Source organism: Protopterus annectens, chromosome 10.part0 (genome assembly GCF_019279795.1).
Source record: "Protopterus annectens isolate FY-2018-M chromosome 10.part0, PAN1.0, whole genome shotgun sequence".
NCBI classification, from domain to species: domain Eukaryota; kingdom Metazoa; phylum Chordata; order Ceratodontiformes; family Protopteridae; genus Protopterus; species Protopterus annectens.
Genome location: NC_056744.1, coordinates 1,714,334,604 through 1,714,352,245, shown reverse-complemented (window position 1 = coordinate 1,714,352,245; position 17,642 = coordinate 1,714,334,604). Strand labels below are relative to the sequence as shown.

At 36.8% G+C, this 17,642-nt stretch overlaps 1 protein-coding gene across 1 annotated transcript in view; it reads left to right on the top strand.

Annotated features, from left to right (window-relative positions):
* Positions 1–17,642, top strand: part of LOC122812760 (zinc finger protein with KRAB and SCAN domains 8-like) — a 109,438-nt gene that overhangs the window by 61,200 nt on the left and 30,596 nt on the right. The window lies entirely within an intron of this gene.

Sequence of the window (17,642 nt, the reverse complement as noted above, 5' to 3'; positions counted from 1 at the left end):
CTGTCTTGGCCTCTGTTTGTTCTCAGCTGTTCTTTCACTACCATAGCTATTATTCTAATCATTGCAAGAGTATTGTTGTACTTTCTGATTGACTGCTGGTCACTTTTTGCAATCTCTGCACCTATGTCTTCCTATGTTTTTAAGAATACCCAGGGTTCACAATCTGACTCCTCTCCAGGCAGACAGCTGGGGGCATCCTTAGTGCCCAGTTCTCCCTTCCATTCTTATGTCAACCAATTGCCTGTACTAACACATTACACTGAGTATACAGTCTTGATTTCAGAAAAGTACTGACTTCACTTTATATAGAAAACCATCCTCCACTGATTCCTTCAGTTCAACTTTGTTAAAAGGTTTGTGGAAAGGGCGTTGCTTCTCCTTCATGTGTCTGACTATAGACCATTTCCAGCTTGGCTGCATTTAGTCTTTCAGCACAAGAAATCTGGACAAAAACAAAAACAATGGGGGTAGAAATGCCCAAAAAAAGGGACAGAGTTTAAATAGTGCTCTTATAAATCCAGAAAGTTGCTTGTATACAATGTTTTGCTTTAACATGTATATTCTGAAGGATGTAAAGTCTGAATCTCAAATATGTCATTATTTAGTGACTTCAGTCCTCAATGATTTGCCAGAAAACCACAGATTTTATGAGGAACAGACCAAAAATGTGAGGCAAAAATACGGGCAGTTGAGAGATATGCTAGGCTATTATATAGTATCTCACATAGTGGCAAACCATCATTTAAATATGGTAACTGTTAAGTCTTGAACTTTGCAGTGCCTGTAAATCTGCAGCAAAAACAAATTATTACTTGATTTCCTTGCTACTTCCACAACCTTGTATAATAGATAGATAGATAGATAGATAGATAGATAGACACACTTGGCATTGTTTTTTATGTAAATTCACCTAATTTCCTGTATATTTACCAACATATAGTCTAAAATTTGTAAACATGTATGAAGTGCTTTGCACAAGATGTAAGTGCTAACACTATCGTTTTATTGGGCAGTTTCACCAAAAATATTCCTATACTCTGCATCAACCACCCCTTTTACATTTTTCAAATTGGACTGGGTAGTCGCATCTAAAGTGACCATTCACTTTACATATATGTATATGTACACACACACACACACACACACACACACACGCACACACACACGCACACACACACGCACACACACACGCACACACACACACACACACACACACACACACACACACACGTCTTTCTATGTGTAATAATGAATGAGGTGGTGCACATGGTGCAGATATTAAGGGACATACAAGGGTCACGGTCACGTTCGTGCTTTTTACAGTGTGTAATAATGAATGAGGTGGTACACATGGTGCAGATATTAAGGGACATACAAGGGTCACGGTCACGTTCGTGCTTTTTACAGTGTGTAATAATGAATGAGGTGGTACACATGGTGCAGATATTAAGGGACATACAAGGGTCACGGTCACGTTCGTGCTTTTTACAGTGTGTAATAATGAATGAGGTGGTACACATGGTGCAGATATTAAGGGACATACAAGGGTCACGGTCACGTTCGTGCTTTTTACAGTGTGTAATAATGAATGAGGTGGTACACATGGTGCAGATATTAAGGGACATACAAGGGTCACGGTCACGTTCGTGCTTTTTACAGTCTCGTTCTGAACGGTAATATACGTTGCACGTACTCCCACCCCTTGCCCTCTTGCATAAATAAAATGAGCAGCTCTGTTTTTTTTTTTCAAGTTTGAATTTTATGTGTAGCAGTTTGTGCGTGATAATTATATGTTCTATAATATATTTTAATGAAAAATAGTTCATTGGCCTATTTCAAAATGATTTTCAGATGTTAGTAAATGCAATGCAGTTTTTGATGAATTGGGTGCCATGATGCATTGTTCTACTTGTCTTTACTTATGTATTTGAGATGCTTTTTAATAAAAAGCTTCGTAAACTTTTTATTTAACCATGATACAAATAAATTTAGTATTTCCTACTATGATGGGGTGCCCATTAATTCTATGGACACAAGACACATTTTTCCTACAGACACCACTGAGGTTAAAGTTTACTGTTGTCAGTGTATGGAAAGCAGATCTTTTAAGTGTCTTTCTCATCCACGTTGCAGTAGAACATGCTCCTTAATGATCAGGGGTTGCTATTTAGCAATTTTTGCACCACAGCCAAGATGAAAAAAAAATCAGATAATCAATTTAACTAACTGATTCTTTTGCAGGGCTATAACTTTTTTAATTATGTGGAAGCTTTTTGAAACTTTAAATGTCATTATAATTTTATATATATATATATATATATATATATATATATATATATATATATATATATATATAGGTCTACCACAGATGATCGAACTTTTAAAACATCAACTTTCATGTTCGAACACCTGGAAAAAAAAATAAAACAAAAAAAAAAATTCTTGGACATTTTTGCAGGCGAGCAAGCTCCCCTGCTATTTAAATATACCAACTATGAGATCACACTACAGTGAGGAAAAGGGAAATTTTCCTGTTCTGCGCTGTACGGAGATCTCCATTTAGAACATTTGAAGTTTTAAAACTTTAATCATATATTCTCGGCCATATGAAAGTCGAAGTTTTAAGATTTCAATCATCTGTAGGGGACATATATATATATATATATATATATATATATATATATATATATATATATGGATCTAGGACTATTGAACGAAAGTTCAGTAGTCCGAATCCACAATAACCGAATGCACTTTAACGAAAGCGCTTTCGTAAAAGTGCGTTCAAAAAAAAAAAAACAATAAATCTTCTTTTATGCAAGGGGGCTGTGCCCCCCACACCCCCCCCTACTTCTCACTCCGAGGTTGCACTACAGTGGGGAAAAGGGAATTCTCCCTTAACTGCACCATAGTGCGACCGGCACAACCAGCATACTTAACCAAAAGTGCTGCTTCGGTAAACAGCACTTTTGGTTAAGTATGTTCAGTGATTTCTGATTCGGAAGAGAGTGCCATCAGGGATCTGTACAGATCCCATATATATAGCATTCATATTACCCTATCGTATGATTTAAATAGCGAATGCTATTTCATTGTACCTGAAATATCTAAACCACAAAATATCAAACATTCAGAACAGCAAATTTTTCCCAGGGAAAAAATTCACTGTTCCAAAACACAAACACACAACACAAGCACACCAAAGTAAATAAACCACACACATACACTTAGCAAAACCATAATTCTAACCCTACACTACTACCTATCCACTCACCTTAACCCAACCCTAACCCTAAAGTCCCTAACTACCACACACTTACTTTACCCGCTCCCTAACCCTAAAGCCCCTAACTACCGCACACTGACTTTACCCGCTCCCTAGTCCTAAAGTCCCTAACTATCGCACACTCATCTTACCCACTCCCTAACCCTAAAGTCCCTAACTACCACACACTTACTTTACCCGCTCCCTAACCCTAAAGTCCCTAACTATCGCACACTCATCTTACCCACTCCCTAACCCTAATGTCCCTAACTATCGGACACTCACCTTACCCCAATCCATTCCCACACTTACCTTAACCCGGTCTGTATCCTCCGTTCGCATACTTACCTTACCCCGGTTTGACATTTATTGCTGGTGTTGTGTGCTTGTCTGTAAAAGTGTTTTAGTCACAGTATGTGCATACATTTTTGATTCAAAGAATGTGGAAACAGTAATCACAAGCTCCTTCTCAGGACAGGCATTCATTATGTGTAATGTGTCTTGGTCTGTTTATTTTATTTATATATAGTTGTTTACCGGAGTAGTACACTGATCTCACTGGACCATTTGCAGGCACAGTCCAGGGGAGTAGGATTACATAATAAATGAACAAAACATTTTTACAGATACAAGGATATGCTAAAAAAATACATTTGCAGAAGAATGTGAGATATGAAATAGTTTTGAGCTGTGAATATAGGTGAAAGAAGTTAATTTTGAAGGGGTACTCCACAGGAAACCAACAGCCAATGAGGCTAGACTTAAGAAAAAAACAAATGTAAAGGAAAAGTGAATGTTTTTCTATATATTCTTCCACAGTCGTTTTGTTCACCACAGAAAGACTTAACTTCTGTGGTTCACTGATAGGTACTAAAAGTTTTCATGAGGATTAAAAATGCGGAAGTGTTGGAGTCTGGAGTTTCTCAAATGGAAATCTCTGTATTGGAAGATATAGTTCCACAGAAGCGGCATTACTAATATTTCTTCACTATTTAAACTTAACTGATTTCTTCCCTCCAGGCATCACTCAGATTAGTTGGCGAAGTCACCCTATTGCTACTTCATTCCTCCCATTTCTGCGAACTTGGACTGAGAGAGAATGATGAAGACACTGGTTAAGGCAAAGATAGAAACTGGTGTGTCTTCCTCCTCTGGTTCTAGGATGATGAGAGAGAGCTCTGTTCCTCCATTCTATCTTGATAACGCCTCACTAGAGTTCACTATTGATAGACAGGAAGCTGATACAGTTAGTGCAGGTACCACGATCCATGTTGATTTTACCCATCACTTCAACATTGATGGGTCCATTGATTTTGGTAACGTTGGTCTTGACATGTTTGGCACTGAGGGATTCTAGAGTGAGAGATCTCAAGATAGAGGTGACAACCCCATGATGGTGGGTGGTAATTCCCTCTGGTTTACTTCTGGTGTTGATGTCACCAGTGTTTGAGTTCTTGAGGTCTATGTCAGTTTGTTCAGCACTGATGTTCTTAATACTTCTGGAACTGTAAATGCAGGGAACCTTCAAGTCTCAAATGGTACAGATAGATCAGATGTCAATGCAACATCTCTTGTTGAGTGAGCACTGCCTTTATTCCCCTATCTTAATTAGATTTTTCTCCCTTGTCTATACTCTCCCCTGCCTTGCATAATTGAATTGCAGATTGTTGCTGTACTCCTCTACTCTTATTTTGGAGAGTTTCCCCTGCAGAGGCAGTATCACAACCAGTGAGTTTTATCCAAGGCATGATTGTTGCTAACCAAAAACTAATCCCCTTTAGCAGAGTGCATATTACCCTGAAGTTAGCTCTAGCACTTGCAGCTTTACACAGTTTAATTGGATAGTATTATCATATCCTAAGAAGAGTCTGCACTGGCACTACATTAAGATATGTATATTTTTAACTGTGTTCTCTTGTGTGCACTGACGCTACATTGACATTTTTTGCACTGTTTTGATTTCTCTAGTGGAGTAGCATTTTCTACACTTTTGGGTTGACTTACCTTTTTTTTATCTATCACAGGCTTGGGAAATTGATGGGCACATGTACACTGATTAGACTGCCCTGACAACCCCCAGGTTTGCTACTTTAAGGTTGTACTAGTTACACCCTGTCTTTCCCCCTTACGATCTCTTAATAGTCCAAAGTTCAGTTTATTATGCACCATACCTATGTGCAGCGATGAAAACCTCCTAAAAAACAACTTTTTTCAAAGTACCCTTTACCTCTTTCAGTCATCATTATCATCATCAACCCCTTTTCCCCATTTTCTATATGGGGTCGGTGTTGTGTCACCATCTCTCTCTATTCATTGTCACTCTCCTGCCTTCTTCAACACTCATGCCTGATTGTCACAGATCTTCTCTCGCACAATTCATCCACCTCTTTGCTGGACGTCCTCGCTTCCTCTTGCCTTCATGCTGTTCGTCCCAAATCATCGTCACCAGATTGTCTTCTGCTTTGCAGCACATGTGACAGAGCCACTGTAATCTCTTCTCTCTGACCTTTTCTGCAACTGACGCTACTCTGGCTTCTGCCCTGATGTCCTCATTTCTCTGTCCCACAGTGTGATACTTACCCCTCATCTCAGGCACTTCATCTCCATCACCTCTAGTTTCAGCAACTGCTGTGCCTTTACTGCCACAGTTTCTGTACCGTACAGTCATACTGGTTACACCACTGTTTCATACAGCGTACGTATCTGCTTCTTTGGCATTCGACTGTCCTATAATCCACCAGACCCTTTGATTCCAGCTCTGACCTCCTCCTTCACACTTCCTTTCTCCGCAGCCATCCCTCCCAGAGACTTGAAGTTGTTAACCTGTTCCAATATTTCCCTTCTGTCTCATTCCCCTCATTTTCTCCCATTACAATTGTAATGTCTGTACTTAGTTTCATCCCACGTGCCTTCATGTTTGCATACCATTGTCATAGCTTAAACATATTCACAACTAAGTACAGCACACAAACTCATTCATCATCCAGAAAAATGCCCTGCACTAGATAATGTATTACTGCCCCTTCTGTCCAGAAAGGGACCTCCACTCTATTAACAAATTACTTACAAATAAGTCAAATGATGTTTCATTGCTAAACTATGGAGTAATATCCCCACACAAGTAAAACTCTGACAAACTCAGCAGTTTTAAATCACTGCTTAAACAACATCTTAATCCTGGTCCTACACATGCTTATCACAAGGTTAAGACTTTGTGTTCATCGTAAGATACTCTTCAAATACTCTTCTTAAACAGAATACTGTCAACCTCTCACTGAAATGACAAAACAATTTTTAAACATAACTGCTACCTGTGCCATCTACTAAGCTGCACGAAGGCTTTCTCTTTAGTAACTTGCACCTCTGTAAAATCTTAAAATGTATAAATGTAACTATTGTTTATGTATAAATGTAAATAGAAATGTAACTATTCTGTGTTTAACTGGAACTTGATATAAGGCAATCAATGTAAGCAAATGGAGCTTTTCTCCCTGGGCCTCCACTGAAAGTGAATATTACCCAGTCAGACATTCACGGTAAACAAAGACAAATAAATAAATAAGTTGTATTCCCCTTTCATTTCCTGAAGTTCTTGCTCATAATCAGTAATGCCACATCATCTGCATACAGTAACTTTGTTGATCTGTCAACTTCGACCTGTTTGCCAATGTTGTCCATCACCAGTATGAACAGCAGTGGGGTCAGAGCCTTACCCTGATGCACACCCTCTCCCACTAGGAGTCCCTCTGTGAGATCGAACACTGTTTGTACTTGAGTCATTACGTCCTTGTACATAGCCTGCACTAATTTTACCAATGGTTCTGGGACTTTGAACCACCACAGGACTGCCCAAATTAGCTTTCTTGGGACCTTGTCATCTGCCTTCTAGCTCTCTTAGATCATTCACTTATTCTGTGACCTAATCTTACTCACTTTAGCTTGATCACGTTAGTGATGAGACATCTTGCTATTACCCTATGTCATAATTGTTCTAAAACCTCTTCCAACTACATGATAATCCCTAATCGCACCAGCAGCCTGAAATTATAACTACTACTACCTATGTTCACTAACCTTCCTCATCTAGTTGATCACCTCTTTCCTGTTGTATTACACTAATATTATTCATAGTTGCAGCATATTCCCTTCATCAGCTGACCACTCTCAACAAGCAATCTCTTCTACTTCCCTCCTTTCACTTTTATCATGCTAGACACAGCATCCCTTTCATATCCAAACATCTTTTCTGCCACTTTTGTACCGTTTCATTTTACTACATCACACTAAGACCACTTCCTTCCCTCATTTTTTGTACCAGTTCTCTGTTGTACTATTTTATTGCAACACTTTAAAATACACACACCATTTCCGTACAGTTTACTTCCCATCACAACCCCTTATTAACCACCAATTAACTATCTTATCCCAACTGCCGTAGTGACTCACCCTCTGTCCACTGACTGCTTCATACATCCACTATCAAGGATCCAGATATCAGTTACATATCCCCTTACCCTTTCCTCTCCTTCTCAAAATATACCCTTTTCTACTCATCAACCCCTCTTAAGCCTAACCACTCCTTCACTCTCTCCACTATCCCTCCCTCACCACCAAAACCATGCCTGTATAGTAGCCCCTTCCGCAGGTTTGCAGCAACAGCTTCAGTCACCTCTGCACTGAACTTCCCCCATTTCTTTAAATAAATATTTACTCCTGTCATATTTCTACTTCTGTATAGACCAAACACATGACCATTACCTACACCTCTGCATTCAGCCCTCCTGAGTGTAATCACTAGAAATAAACCAAATCCGAATAGTCATCTTCTCAGTGCACACACTCCTGACCTTGCTGTAGTTACAGAATCTTGGTACAAAAACCACAACCCTAATATGCAGTCTATCTTCCCTCGTTATAGCTATGCATTCCGTGACTGACCTGGACAGCGGCCTTACGTCAACTGCTGCCCTAGGCAAAAGGGCTCCTTGGTGCCCCCTACTATACCATCCGGTGCCCCCATCCTGGTCTACCTACACCAAATAAACACTTAAAATGCACCCCTGCTAGAGTGGTGTCCTAGGCAACCACCTAGTTGGCCTATGCCTAAGGCCGGCTATAGATCTGGTGAAAGAATTAGTGAGTGAGGAGCATTTGTGTCCGACTCCAAATCTAAATGTCTGCTAGTTAAAAATTCCTTCTAGCAAAAAAAAAAAAAAATCTCCTAATAACCACTGCCTACCTTACACTACCTTCCTCAATAAAAAATTTCAAACCCTGATTCACAGCATTATCCCTGTTTTCCTAAAGCTAAAATAAATATTAATTATGGGTAAATTTAACCTTAACTTCTTGGGCTATTCTAATAAGACAAACTGAATTCCTAGCAGATTTTGATCTCGTTCAATCTGTACATGAACCCAGATGACCCAACCTCTAATTATTTAATCAGTCCTTCCTTGACCTTGTGCCCACTAATCTGGCTAAAAAACTAAACAAGTGCTCTGGAAAGGTAAACCATTGTACATTTGCTAGTGATCGAGAGGGTATACATATATGTTTAGTGGCAAAGTGATTAATGCCTATATCCTTACACAGGCAATACACAATTTTGTAATATCTGACAGTGTCCTCCAGTGCAAATGGCAGGAAATAAGTGCATGAGAATGAGTCCGTTAGACTGTTTTGAAAAGGGACAAGTGGACACAACTGATAAAACAGTGAACAGTCTTAAAACAGCTTGACCAAAAAAGTTATGAGGATTGTTGTCTTGTATTTTTGGAATGCAAAAAGACTCTTAATTTCTCCAAGTCTTTTGGGTTTCTAATACCATGACAGGAATGGACCCCATTCCTAAGTCAAAGTATGATTAAACTTCATGAAATTAGTATTGTTTCAATCTTTGATGTTAGCCAGGAGTGCTCTTCACAGAACCCGCAATGTACCCATTAATGACTCCTTCTGCAGTTCAAGTTACATGTATCTGTAACATACCCAAGTATGATTGTAAATTCTTTTTTATAAGACCCCATTGCTCCTACTACTATTGGAACTGTCTGGGTACCCTTCTTCCACATTGCCCTCATTTCTGCCTGCTAATCCTTGTATTTTATGAATTTGTATCTCTCTGTACATAAGACACTGTAGTCACTGGGTGTAGCAATTTCAATGATCAATGCTATTTTTGTGTTCTTTTCATGAAGTATTATACCTGGATTTCTCGCATCTATTTTTTGAACTGTTGGCAATGGGTATTCCCATCTGATATAAACTTTATAATTTTCTATAATGCTTTGTGGCTGATGTTTCGAGTGTTTTTCAGCTACTTCAGTATTATAATGTTTGCACAATACCCAATGCAAAAATCTTGCCTCATTATTATGCCTTTCAGTATACAGTTGTTCTGCCATTAGTATATCACAACCAGCAACAAGAGATGCAACTGTTTCTGTTTTACAAAACCTACATTTGTCCATTTCTCCCACACGTTCAATGGACTTTATAAACCGATGTGTACATAGTCCACTATCTTGGGCCACCAATATTGACTTCATCTTTTGGGTTAAATTCACCTGTCCTTAACCATTCCTGAAGGTTGTTCCAAGAGTTTTCTATACTTACAACTATATTTATGCATTTCCACATTTCTTGCCTTCTCATCTGATCCCTCAACTTATATATATATATATATATATATATATATATATATTTTTTTTTTTTTTTGGCACATTCAGTTGCTGCCTGATTTTTGTCTGCTTCTGGTTTGATTTCCATTCTCGCTTGACACTGATATGCTTCTTCTAAACTAAGCTAGGAAGTCATCTTAGACTTTTTCTCCATTGTGGATATTTCTCTATTCCTCTATCTCAGCAGCTCAACTGTTAATGTACAGAATACTGAAAATAAAATTAATTATTTAAGCAGTGTTATTGATGCCTGAAAGTCAGCATGAAGTAAAGGAAGTGCTAAAAAGAAACCATCATGACATATGCTACAAAGGAGTACCAGGTTTATAAGCTGGAGTCAGGTTAAGACTCCAAAACCATGGTGTTTTTTTCATGAAATGTAGTTTGTGTTGCAGCTAAGCCAACATCTTGTCTGTGAGGAATATAGAATGTAGTGTAGTAGGAATGACAGACACTTGTATAAGGCAAAGATTTATTTTATTTGCACTTTGTGACGAGGTTATTCTCACTAAGCAAAGGCGTCTTTTCATGGAAGAGATAAGTTGGTATTCAGACTGACTAGGGAAAATTTGGTCAGGGCACCTGGGAACTCCCCCTGTTCTTTTCTGGGCACTATATGGTCCTAGACGGCTGGCAATGGTGGTTGAAGAATTCCAAGACAGTGGAAGGAGTAATGTTGCTCCTGCAGGAGAAACTTTGGAGAGAGAGAGAGAGAGAGAGGGAAAGAATCACAGAATGATGAAATCTTAGTTACTGAGTGGAGAGTGAAGGTTTGGATACAGTGCTGTTGGAGAACTTAATGAAGGAAGGAGCACCAAATAAAAGTGAGGCAAGCAGGAGTACTGTGATGAATCAAGAACTGCAGGAGCAATTTGATAATGAAGACGATACTGTGGCAGAGAGGAAGATTACACGGGCTAAAAGTACAGAGTCATGTTTGGCTGATGGAGTAATCCATTGTAAGAATATGCCTTGGCAACTGAGTACCTTGGATGTCAGAAATGAAGAAAAAAAAAACATGGACGTGCTGTAAGACAAGGAACAAGAGGTAATATGCAACATGAAGAGAGGCATTAAAAAAAAAAGATCAGTGGTAAGAATAAAATCACTACTACTTTTGACAGGTATGATGTTATGGATGATGTTATACTACCATTAGCATTTACTTTAAAAGACATAAGGGCTTTGATACATTTGGGGTCAGAAGATTTTTTGTGAGTCAACTTTTGAGACTTCAAGTGCAGACGAAATATGAGTGAAATAGAAAAAGAAATAACAGATTACCTTAGAAAGACTTTATTTTTCTGAAATTTCGCTTGCAGTTAAAAAGAAAAACATTTTTCTCACAATATATGATAAAGTGCATGGAATAAAGAAAATGTATGATAACTGAAATGTATGGACTTTGGGGAGGGGTTGGAAGTATTGCTTACATGGGATAGTCATGATGGAATGTTACAGTATAGTTCAACTAATATAGTAGTAAATGGAAAAAAAAACACAACTGTTAGGGATTGGAGACAACCAAAAGCTTGCTTTTATTGTGGGGATGGAATGTTTGGTTTAGGAATGTACAAAAAGAAGATGTAGGCCATGTGGAGAGCAAGACCATAATGCTAAAAACTGTAGATCATTATGTAGAAAATTAAATGAGTCTGGATATTTTTGGTTTGATTGTCCTGTAGTGGAAGAAGAACAGGTGCATAAAAAGAAATTCAGAGGGAGGAAAGAAAATATGTAGAGAGCAATATTGGGGAAGAAAGAGAAATGAGTGATGTTACTGAGGAAGAAAGTGAAAGAAGTAAAACTGAGCAAAGGGAATGACTAAAGATTCAAGCAGAAAATAAATGTGATGGGTTAGCAAAAGGAAGACGGTGACTCAGTAACATAGGAAGAAGAGGAGCAGAAAGAAATTATGTCTGTTGCAGGAAGGGAGAGAATTCGAATAACAAAACTAAGAACAGGAAGAAAACGGACGCATACAAAAGGGAAAGGGATGATTTAAGTATTTGGGAACTAAATGTGAATTGTAAATGAAGTGAAAGGTTTAATGGTTGTTGAAAGTTGCAAAAAGAAAAAAAAGATGGATGCATTATGTTTGCTGGATACAAGATGTGTTAAACAAGAAAAATAAAAAAAACTGATGCTGTATAGGGAAAAAATGGTCAGTAAGATATGAAATGTGTTCTGGGTTAAAGATGTTAGTAAGAGCAAGTGAGTAGATGTGACAATTATACCAGCAAGAGTGGTGATGGTAACTCGAGGAAAATGGAAATTGCGCGAGGCTAATAGTAATATATGTCTATACAAACATGTCTGAAAGAAAAAGCGTTTGAAGAATTAAAAAACATGGGATTGTGACGATGCCACTTGTAATGAATGGGGACGGTACATAAAGAAAAAGGTAAAATAACACAAGATGTAAAGATGATAAAAAAGTGATGCAATGTGGAAACCTGAGACTAGGAAAAGGTAGAGGGGGAAAGTACAAAAAGGGAATTTTTTACGAAAGAGATTATGCTATGTATTCAGGTGACATGAAGGAAGTGGTATGTGCGCAGAAGAAGCAGATGTTTCAGTTCGTAGGGCAATATGGGCTGTATTAGGTGATAATGAAGAAATAAAAGAAAGAAATTTAAGTCATGACGGGCAAAGGTAGTAGACTGTGGAAAGAACACATGGCAATGAGATTATTTTGTAAAAGCCAAATACAATAGTGGGTAATGTTTAAACAGCAATATAAAATTATTTGGGGGAAGTCGAGAGAAGGGTAGAAAGAGAAGTAAAGTAGAATATGACAACATGTCAAAAGATTTTGAGAAAAGAATGGAAGAAGGAAGTGATAGAATATGAGAAATATAAAAGGATAACATTGTATAGACAGAAGTGATAGAATAAGAGAAATAGAAAAAAAAACATTGTATAAACAGAAGTTTTTCAACAAGTAAGAAAAAAAGTTTTTCCCTTTTAGGAAAGGAGGTAAAAATAAGGGAAGGTAAGATTGATGGAATGTGATATAAAAATGGGGTAGTAATATATAAATAAGAAGAAATAGTGTATAAAAAGGATGACTTTAAAAGTGGAAGGTGGAAAGTAAAAAAAAAAAACTTTTAGATTGAACAAAATTTTAAATGAAAGACCGAATTAAAATGAAAGAATTGGAAGATGTAAATAAAGGAATTGAAGAATCAGAACCAGGCTTAGTCGGATTAAGTTATGGATATTGTAAGAAGATGAGTCTAAGGGAAAAAGAAGTATTTTTGGAAATGCTGAATGGCTAGTGGAAGGGAAAGAAGATGAAAAGATGCATGCTGGAGCGGTTATATTTATATGGAAGCAAGTTGACAAAAATATTGAGAATTGCAGTCCAGTAACACTGGGTAATACTGATTATAAAATCTTTATTAAATAAATAATAAAAGAAATTGGGATCATTTTGGGAATCAGTGATAGGGGAAGGGTGGATGGAGTAAAGGGAAAACAAGTGAAGCAAATATTAGTAATAATAAAAGAAGTAGTAGATGCTATTTAAGGGAGAATAAAGATGTAAGGATGACTGCATGTGATTTAGCAAAGGCATTTTATTCAAAAAGTCTTGAGGCAATGTGAGAGATTTTAGATAATTATGGGTTTGGGGAAAACTAAAGTATTAAAGAAGTTATATCTTGTGTAAAGGTTACATTAAATGGTTGGTTAGGAAAGAGAAGAAGGAAAAAGTCTGAAACTAGTGTCAGATGAGTATGTGTTTATTTGTGCTAGTATTGAATATAATAATACAAATGATCCAGTGAAACGAGAGAAGCAGGATGGGAAATAGAAAATGTGTAATATCTATATATATTTTATATGTAGTTTTATTGTAACAAAAATATAGATAAGAGAGATTGACCATGATAGAAAGGAGGAGTTAAGTAAAGCTAAAGTTAAATACATGAAAAGGTGGAAAGCTGGGTGAAATAAAAGCCATAAATGTAATATATTTTGCTTGAGATTAAATCTATTGGGAATCGGGTTTGGCAAAAGCATGAAAATAACATAACGTAGGAAAAGCCGAGGCTGAACTTAGAAGTTGGTTGGCAGAAAATGTTCTATTTATCTATTAAAAAAAGGTATATGCTAAATTTGTATACATTGGAAAATTGGAAAAGTTGGGATATTTTTGGAGTGTACATGTGGGTTCCCCTACTCATGCTCAAAGTGAAACAGCTCAAGTGTCAGTACCATGCAGAAAAAAAGATGAATGGTATAATGATAAACACTGCTTCCAGTGGGAAATCTTTGCTGGTGTTGTTTCTAATTATGTACTGGCAATGGTTCACTTTTTAGAAGGATTTCTCCCTTCTGTGAGTTGTTGCAACCATGGAGTTGATATTTATAAATTCATGAGGTTTGGGGTGGGGGATGAAGGGAAACTCATCCTCTGAAAACAACTACTATTAATAAATGTTTCACCCTTCTGAATTTTGAGAATTGCTTCATCTTTTCAGAATGTTAACTTTCAGGAAGTCAGTGTTTCATAACAGAATCATTTATATGCTTCCTGAAAAAATGGAAAAAGAATTGTTAGAGGTATATATTTTTTTCAGTTTTACTTGAGGATTAAGACTCAATCCAGTTAGAGAAATGAGTATAATAAGAAAGAAGAAGGTGGTTTTAAATTTAAAATGTCGTTATATATTTTGGCATCTGTGTACTTTCCTTGGGAGTTAAAAATATGAAGGAGAAGGAATGTAGCTTGAGAGGTAAAACACTCTATTTAAAATAAGTAGATGGAGAATTCTGCAAAAGGAAAGTAAAGAAGTTAATAGGATAAGACAATGGAAAAAGAATATTATTAAGACTGGAGAAATTAAAATGGTAAAAACTGGATTACATAATAACGGAAAATATTTAATATATCCATGGAAAAATCATAAGGATGAGATTAAAAAAGCAATAAAAATGGAAGGGAAAGATATGATACATTTTTATGAGGCTGGATATTTCTTGTGGAAGTTATTAGATAAATTGACTGTAAAAATAGTATGAAATATAAGGTAGTGGAGAAGAGAATATATAAAGATTATAATAAAGAAACAACAAAATATTATTTTTGGATTGTAAAAAAGAATGAAGACTGAAAAAAAATTAAAAATTAGTATGAGTGTGAAGGTTTTTGAAATATAAACATGGATCCAATGTTGTATGGGAAATATGAAACAAAAAATTTGAAGTTGTCAGGTGAGCTAAGATATTCAAAGTGTCTGTATGGGTGCTGTGGAAAAGAAGTAATGAACTGGGTACTCAGCATAACAGAAAAGGGGATGGTCTCAGGAGAGGATGGTTTGGGATGTAAATTCTATAAATCTACAAAAATGCACTATTAGAACACTTGTGTTCAGTCCATAATGAAACAAAGATAGTGCACATTCTTTTGGATTTGTTTAATAGCGTTACTGTAATTCTACTTCAGAAAATGGGTTTGGAAGAGCTGGACTTGGGAAAGCATTACCCAGTTTCCTTGATAATTACAAATACATTGCTGGTAGATGATTTAGCTTAATAAATTGTAAATGCTTAATCCAAACTCTTAGTCATTTATACAAAGAGACTTTGTGAAAGAGTGAAAAGGAAATTTGCTGTTTTCTAATTCATGCAGCTATAACATTCAGGATGAAAGCGTCAAAAGTTTTGGATGTAGACACGTTATTTTTAAAGCAATATAATGATACAGAATATCTCAGTATAGAGATTTAACAATATACACAGCTATGAGTTATGTTATATCTTTCTAACAGAAAAAACTAAGTTCATACAGAGTTTAAAGCTGTCTTAACTATGACAAAATCCAATTGTGTATGTTTTAAGGTTGGAATGAGTAAACATTGCAAAACATGTGAAAAGGAGGACATTTTATATGTTCTTCTCTAGACATGCTTTATGTGTTTACTTTAAACAGGCGTATCTAGATACAGTCCATGTAAAGAACAGGATACATAAACCTTGTAAGGTCTACATAGCTAGAAAAAAACATTTACCATCTGCTTGCTAATGACTTAAAAGGGTGAATCTGACCTTTGTTAATAAAATGACAGGGGAGGCACTGTAGCAGCTTAAATTAGAATCTTTAGAAATACAGACAATCCACTAGCGTCTTCCTCCTATAAAGCATCAGTATTCCAAATCATTTTCAATTATTTTTGTCATTATTTTGGTCATCAAACATAGAAGCCCGAAGATGTTTTTGTTCAGGTATAACAAGCATAGCATGTGTACCTTTTTTGACACAGCATTATATTAGCAGATTTTTTAGTAACAGAATATATAAAAAGTATTAAAAGTATAATTATGGCAAAGGTAATCAAACTTTGCATTATAATACTACCGACATTTCCAAATATTCCACCCAGCCATCCAAACAAGGTCCAACCAGACTTACTATTAGATATATTAATGGCCAGTTGTTCCATACAATCAGCCGCATTTTCTTGCTCATCAAGAAAGTCTGAAATGAAAGTACAGCACCATTTTCTAATTAAATGGTAAACTCCACCCTTTGAGGCTAGTATATAATCAAGGGCTACTTGATTTTGAAGTTCTGTGGCTCAAGCATCAGTCGATTCCCTACTTGCTCTGTGGATTTATACATGTTCTGATGTTTTGCTAGCCATTTTAGCTATTATAAGGGATAACTGAGTCACTTCACTCATTGTATGAAATATGCCTTGCTATGGGAAGAAGAAAGCTACTGCTTATTCAGATAGGTGCATAGTTGTTCTGTTTTGCAATCTTCTGGTCAGCATAGTGAAGAAATGAAAAATAGCTAGAGTTATCTGTCCAACATAACTACAACCAGACCAGTGTCTTGGTGAACAGGCGTAGGCATGATCTCCACAGATGTAATAGTGATTATACAACATTTCCATGCCTTTCCCCCAGTCATATGTTTTTAAGTTATGTGCTGCCATTATAGTTGCATCACGAGTATAGTTAAAATTGCTATAGTCCACCAGATCAGCTCCATTTCTGGTATAACAAGTATCACCTCTTGTTGATGTGGTCAGTTGATTGTATATTTTCTTAGTCCAGTAAATTATATTATGACCGGTTTGCTTTCCATAGACATTTGCATCTCAAAATCGGTCTGTCAAACAGGCACAGGTAGCATTGGAATGCCTCTTTGATGTCATGGGACACAAATCCACACACCTTGCTGTTTGCAATATTTAACTCATTGTCATATTGGTGCAGCATTTGAAGAAACAAATTTTCCCTTATATCAATCGAAGCAGTAAAAAGAGGAGACCTAGTGAAGTCATCAGAAGAAGGTGGGGCACCATTATCTTTCGGCTCACTGGATGTCAGGCAGGTTTTCTTACAATGCAAAGCATAGTCCCATTTTGATATCCCAGCATACTTTATGGCTGTATAGGTAGTTAGGAGGATGAGGTAAGGCCGCTTTTACCATAGCTCCAAAGAAGATTTGCATTGGAATCATTTTATGTAGACCCAATCTCCAGGTAGCAAGTCTTGACAGGGAGTTGTAGCAGGTTGTGGAAGAGCTTAGCAATAGTTTAGCAAAGTTTTATTACTAAATACCAGTTCACAGTATGTTACTTGTGGGGAAGGTGGCAGTCTCATGGGACTGCCTATAAGAATTTCACGTGGTCTTAGTTTACGGGTAGCGTTTACAGTTCTTTCATACTCCTTAAAGC